Source organism: Myotis myotis, unplaced genomic scaffold (genome assembly GCF_014108235.1).
Source record: "Myotis myotis isolate mMyoMyo1 unplaced genomic scaffold, mMyoMyo1.p scaffold_m19_p_8, whole genome shotgun sequence".
In the NCBI taxonomy this organism is placed as follows: Eukaryota; Metazoa; Chordata; class Mammalia; order Chiroptera; family Vespertilionidae; genus Myotis; species Myotis myotis.
In genome coordinates this window covers 2945881-2951880 of record NW_023416390.1, presented here as the reverse complement: position 1 = coordinate 2951880, position 6000 = coordinate 2945881, and positions in this window count along the sequence as shown.

The following is a 6000-nucleotide window of genomic DNA, read 5'->3' as shown; positions in this document are numbered from 1 at the left end:
GAGTGCGGATGGGAAGGTGCCCTCCCTTCAGCAGGCGAGAGAGAGAGAGAGAGAGAGAGAGAGAGAGAGAGAGAGAGAGAGAGAGAGAGAGAGAGAGAGAGGTGGGCTGCGGGCGATGGCCCCGGGCAGGCTGGGCGGGCTGCAGTGACAGCAGCAATAGGCAGAGGCGCAGGAGCAGGTCTGGGTGGGACGCGGTGACGGTGCTCACAGCCCCAAGGGCAGAGGCAGTGGTCTCCTCTGTCCCGGGGAAAGCAGGCTGACCCTTAACGGAACCATCCCGGTGCCTGCGGGCAGAGGGCAGAGCCTTCCCTTATCTCGGGCTGAGCTCCTCGCCTGAGAGCTTCAGGGCTTGGGGTCTCTCTTTAGAAAGGAGGAAAGGAGGAAACGAAGGACAAGGTGGCCCGAGGAGGGCCCCGAAGCCAGCGCTGACCCAGCGAAGCCGGGAAGGGGCGAGGGCCACAGTTCCTCACGGAGGCGCTGGGTGGTTGTGGGACTCGGACTGGCCGGTTGGGGCTGGGCTGGCCTCCGGCGCTTCCAGCTGCATAAGTTGAAGCTGAACAGACCCGGTCAGTAGCCGTCACAATAGAATTATCTTCCTTCTCATCTATCCGGACCTTAGCCAGGCACCTTGTTTAAACGAAAGGCAAAGGGAGGCAAGACTGAGCCCACTGCAGGTCTGGCACGCTCCCTCTGTCCTGCAGGTGGAGGGTGGGGCAGGGAGCTGGAAGGATTGGGAGTGAGGTTTTTTTGGGGGGGTCGTTAAGCTCCCTGCTGGGAAGGGAACCAGACCTGCCCAGCGTGGAGCTGGCGATGGTTTCGAATAGGACAGGAAAGCCTCCAGGCCACACCGTAGGCCTGTTCTAATGGGCCTTGCTGGTTCCCCGCAGGCTCTCCTCCCAGTGAAACTAAGAGAAGACGCAGACAGACAGACAGACAGGCAAGGCAACCTGCCACGCCCCGGGTCTCCCCGCCCACCGTGAGGTCACTGGTGGGTGTGGTGTGGGAATGAGCTTCTAAGTTGCCGGGCTGCTGAAGGTCCCAGAGGTCATCACCCAGAAAGGCTCAAAGGCAAAACTAAGCTGCTGAAAGCACAGGGCAAATTGAGTCCAGTTAAAATGAAGAGGCCAACGCTGGGGGGGAGGGGGGGCGGGAGGAGGAGTAGATGCACACACTTAGGGTAGCTAAGCACCGCAGGTGGGGTAGTTCGTGAAAAATGCAGAGGCCTGTGCCTTTCTCCTTCCCTTCTTCCTCCCTCTCTCCTCTCTCTCTCTCTCCCTCTCTCTCTCCCCCCTGCATCCCCTTCCCTGAGCTGATGGTGTGGCTGCAAGGACCAGAGTTGAGGCTGCACGAGGGGGCTCGGCAGATGAGGGCGCCTGGTGCCACAGCCCACGTGAGCTTTGGTTCTGGGAGACAGGGCGTGGGCTTGCCCACAGTTCTGGGTCCCCAGGTCACCTCGAGTGCTAGGGCCTCCGTCTGCACTTCTCAGCCAAGGACAGCGTGCCGTGTAGGTGTGTGGCCAGGGCGTGTAGGTGTGTGGCCAGGGCGGGTGTGGCCAGGGCGGGCCACTTGGCCGGATGTGCTTCCTGCATCCCTCCTGGGCGGAGACTCTGGTGCCCTTGGACCTGCCAGCCTTCCTGTAGCTCAGGAACCCCTTGCTTCTTTAGCTTCATTTCTCCTCCTAATGTTCGTTATCTTATCTCCTTTGGCAGAATCGATTCTTCTTTTCTTTAATCCTCACCCAAGGACACGCTTAGAGAGAGGAAGGGAGAAAGGGAAGTGCCAGTGAGAGAGAGAAACAGGTCATCGGTAGCTCCTCAACGAGGGATCAAGCCCACAACCCAGGTGTGTGCCCTGACGGGGAATCGAACCGGCAACCCTGCGATGCCCGGGAGGATTCTCAGCTACCTGAGCCCCTCCGGGCTGCCGGCTGAATCGATCCTTGTTAAATACCAAGGCAAACACATTGCCGTCGGCCATGATAACAGCAGCTCACACTTACATAGGACTTCCCTGTGCCAGGTGCTGTCACACACCTTCCAGACAGTTATTCATTGAACCCTTTTAAGAAGTCACATGCAGGCACATACTGTCACCCCCTGTTATGCAGGAGGAACCTGACCTGTGTAAACGTGAAGGGACCACCAGGTTCCTCGGACCTGTCAGTGATGGAGCCGCCTGCGCTCCCGGCTGGCCCCGCCCCCGGGCCCTGGCTCCTGGCCCGCTGGCCACTCCAGGGGAAACCCTAGCCTTGCCCCCTCTGCCCATTCACCCCTCCGACTGGAACAGCCATGGCCCTACATGGATGGGGAGCTGAGCCCGTCCTCAGCCGAGGCTGCGTGCCAGCTGCGTCCTCTCCCCACAGAGGCAGGAGGACGGAGGCGGGAAGCAGTCAGCCCTGTCCACAGGGCAGGACCCGGTGCTCCAACCCGGTTCCCATCGGAGGCTGGGAGGCCCCTGAGGAAGGAGCAGGAGACCCTGAGGCGGGAGCAGAGGCCAGGGAAGGCTCGGGGAGGCCTTCCCACCACAGAGCAGCCCGGGTGGCAGCAAGGGGCCGAGTGAGGAGCTGGCGAAGGGGGAGGCGGGGAGGAGGTTGGAGAGGAGGCAGGAGCAGCCAGACAGATACCTGTGCTCCGTGGCAGCATGGAGTGTGGCCTCGCCCCCGTGCGGCCCGTGGGAGGGTGTGCGGGAGGGCTGTGTGCCTTTGTGGCTGCAGCGTGGAGAGCACGTGGCGAGGGCGCGAGTGGGAGTGGGAGGGGCCGTGTAGGAAGGAGAGAGGTGAGGCTCGGGCTGGGGGGGGCCCTGGAGCAGGGACAGAGGACACAGGATGGAGAGGACGGGGATGGAGAGCGCTGTGGGGAGCGTGCCACACCCCGGGTGGTATCCTGGGTGCCAGGCTGGGAAGGAGGCGGGAGAATGACTCACAAGGTCCTGGCTCCACACGGGTGGATGGGTGGTAGCCTTTGCGAGAGGGAGAGGACCGTGGGAGGAGGCCTGGGGGGAGGAAGGGAGCCCGCGTTTGGCCCAGTGTCTTCGAGGCCTGTGAGACTTGCAGGTGGGGCTGGGAGAGGCTCAGCAGAGAGGGCGGGGCTTGGCAGCCGTCGCCATGAGGCTGTTTCCAACCTGGAGGCGAAGGGCCTCGCCTGGACAGGTGGGGGACCTTTCTCTGCCAAGGCCCGCCTGGCTCTTCACCACATCATCTCAGGCCGCACAGAGTTAGCCACTTAGAAATGAGCCTGCTCTGTGCGGGGAAACAGTCCGTCAGCTCGCCCCCGACGCCTGGGCGGGGCCAGGCCAAGTGAGTTCTTGGGCCTGATGCGGCCCGCAGGCCGGACATTCCCCACCCCTGGCCCAGAGAGAGCTGGGCTGAGGGGCTCTGAGCAAGGCCGCGTTTACCCGCTGGTCTAGGGGCAGGAGCGAGGCAGGACCCGCCACAGAAGCAGGAGGAGACCCGGGAGAAGATCGTCTCAGAGCCTGGAGAGTAGAGGTAGAAAGAGTATAACGTCAGCCCCGGTCGGTGTGGCTCAGTGGATGGAGCGTCGGCTTGCGGACTGAAGGGTTTCGGGTCCGATTCTGGTCAAGGGCACGCACCTCGGCTGCAGGCTCTTCCCCAGCCTGGGCCCTGGTCGGGGCTCGTGCAGGAGGCAACCAATGGATGTGTTTCTCCCACATCGATGTTTCTCTCTGTCTCTCCCTCTCTCTTCCACTCTCCCTAAAAATCAATGGAAGAATATCCTCGGGTGAGGATTACAAAAAAGAAGAGTATGAAATCAGGGCCCTTCCATCGAGAGGCTGGTAATTCACCAGCAAGCACACGGCTCTAAGTAGGTTGACCACATAGAAGGTAGTGTATGCTATCAGGGGAACACAAGTTAACTTTTAAAAAACATCACTTTTCATTATGCTCCTCTCCTCCTAAGAAAAATTCATCTGATCCTTATGGCCTAATGCAGTGGTCGGCCAACCGCGGCTCGCGAGCCACATGCGGCTCTTTGGCCCCTTGAGTGTGGCTCTTCCACAAAATACCACGTGCGGGCGCACGTACAGTGCGATTGAAACTTCGTGGCCCATGCGCAGAAGTCGGTTTTCGGCCTGGGCGAGTCTGTTTTGAAGAAGTGGCGTTAGAAGAAGTGGGGGGTGTGGGTCGGTCGGGCAACAGGAGACGCAGTGCGGGGGAGGCACGCGCGATTCATGCTCGAGGTGAGTGAGCCAGTCGGTCCGCAGTCTCATGTGCAGTGGTTAGTGCTAGTCGCGTCCGCAAATTGAGCGCGGGTGACAAAAGTACCTACTCGAAGCATAAAGTTACCTGTATTTTTCCAACCAGCTGCAAATCCTACAGGTATTTTTGTCATCAAGTTAAGAATTGTAATTCTTTTATGTTGGTGCCTTTATTATTATAAAATGAAACATTTTTTAGGTGCCCTGTTTGAGATGGCTACAAAGAAGAAACAAAGAAAAACGGAAGACGAAAACCATGAATTTAAAGTTGAATTTAAAGTTGAATGTACCTACCTATATAGCTTAAGTTTAAAAAATTTGGCTCGCAAAAGAAATTTCAATCATTGTACTGTTGATATTTGGCTCTGTTGACTAATGAGTTTGCCAACTACTGGCCTAATGCATAGTTTCAGGTCGTTAACCACCTTCCACTGAGCCCTGAAGTCTTGCCAGTGTTAGCTCCTGGGTGTCTCTCTAATGCGCTCCGCCCGGCCCATCCCTCCGCACGCTCCTCTAAGGCCCATGCAGCAGCCTCCATGATGGCTTCCCTCTTTGCACATGCATCCAATACAAACCAAGGCACTGGGGATGGAACCCAGTTACACGATTTTTTAAATACACTTGTTTTCTAATTTATAAAATGTTTATAGAGTATAAATACATTCAGAAAACTGTATAAGTCATAAGGGTAAAATCAATGAGTTATAATAAATACTTAAAAAACTGTATGTATTAAACTCTAATACCAAGAAAATTGAGCATTAGAGCACCCCAAAAAGTCCCTTTGGGACCCTGACAAATTACGGCTCCTCCCCTCTACCCAGAGGTAAATTTCATTCTGACTTCTAACCCCTCAGCATAGTTTTGCCTGTGTTTGAACTTTAATTGGAATCAAACGGTATATTGTGTTTGATTTCTTTTGCTAAAAATGACGTTGCTGTTGTAGTTATTTCATTTCCAATACGTATTTTTTTTAATTCTTCTGTTGATGGGCATTTGGATGATTTATATTCTCTGGCTCACACACGTATGAGTTTCTGTCGCGTGTACTTAGGAGCGAGTGTCATTGCTAAATCACAGGCTATACACGCTTTCACCTTTATTAGTTGATGCCAAACAGTTTTCCAAAGTGGCTGCAAGAATTTATACACTCCTGTCAGTTCTCTTGTTTCATCTCCTTGCCCTCACGTGGTATTGTCAGTCTTCTTTTTTTTTCCAATCCTTTACTTAGAAATAATTTCATACTTAGAGAGAAGTTACAAAGGTAGAACAGAGAGTCCCCACCCCAGCTTCCTCTGATGTTAACGTCCTACGCAGCCATAGTACAATGGTCAAAAGCGAGAAGTTGGCATCGCTGTCAGTACCTCACTGAACCCTCACACAGACCTGACTTAGATCTCACCCGTCTCCCGCCCCCGTCTTTCTATTCCAGGATCTAATCCAGGCCTCCTTGTGACACGTGTCTCCTGAACTCCCGCCAACCTCTGACAGGCCTTCAGCCTTTTCTTGTCTTCATGACCTTAACACTTTTACAGGATGCAAGTCAGGCAGTTGGTAGAATGACCTTCAGTTTAGTATGTTGTTGTTTTTTAATCTAAACTGCCAATAGTGGTCTTTCTCTTAAAAATATGTTTTTATTGATTTCAGAGAGGAAGGGAGAGGGATAGAGAGAAACATCCATGAGAGAGAGAATCATCTATTGGCTGCCTCCGGCACGCCCCCTGCTGGGGATGGAGCCCACAACCCGGACATGTGCCCTGACTGGGACTCGTGTTCAAGACCATG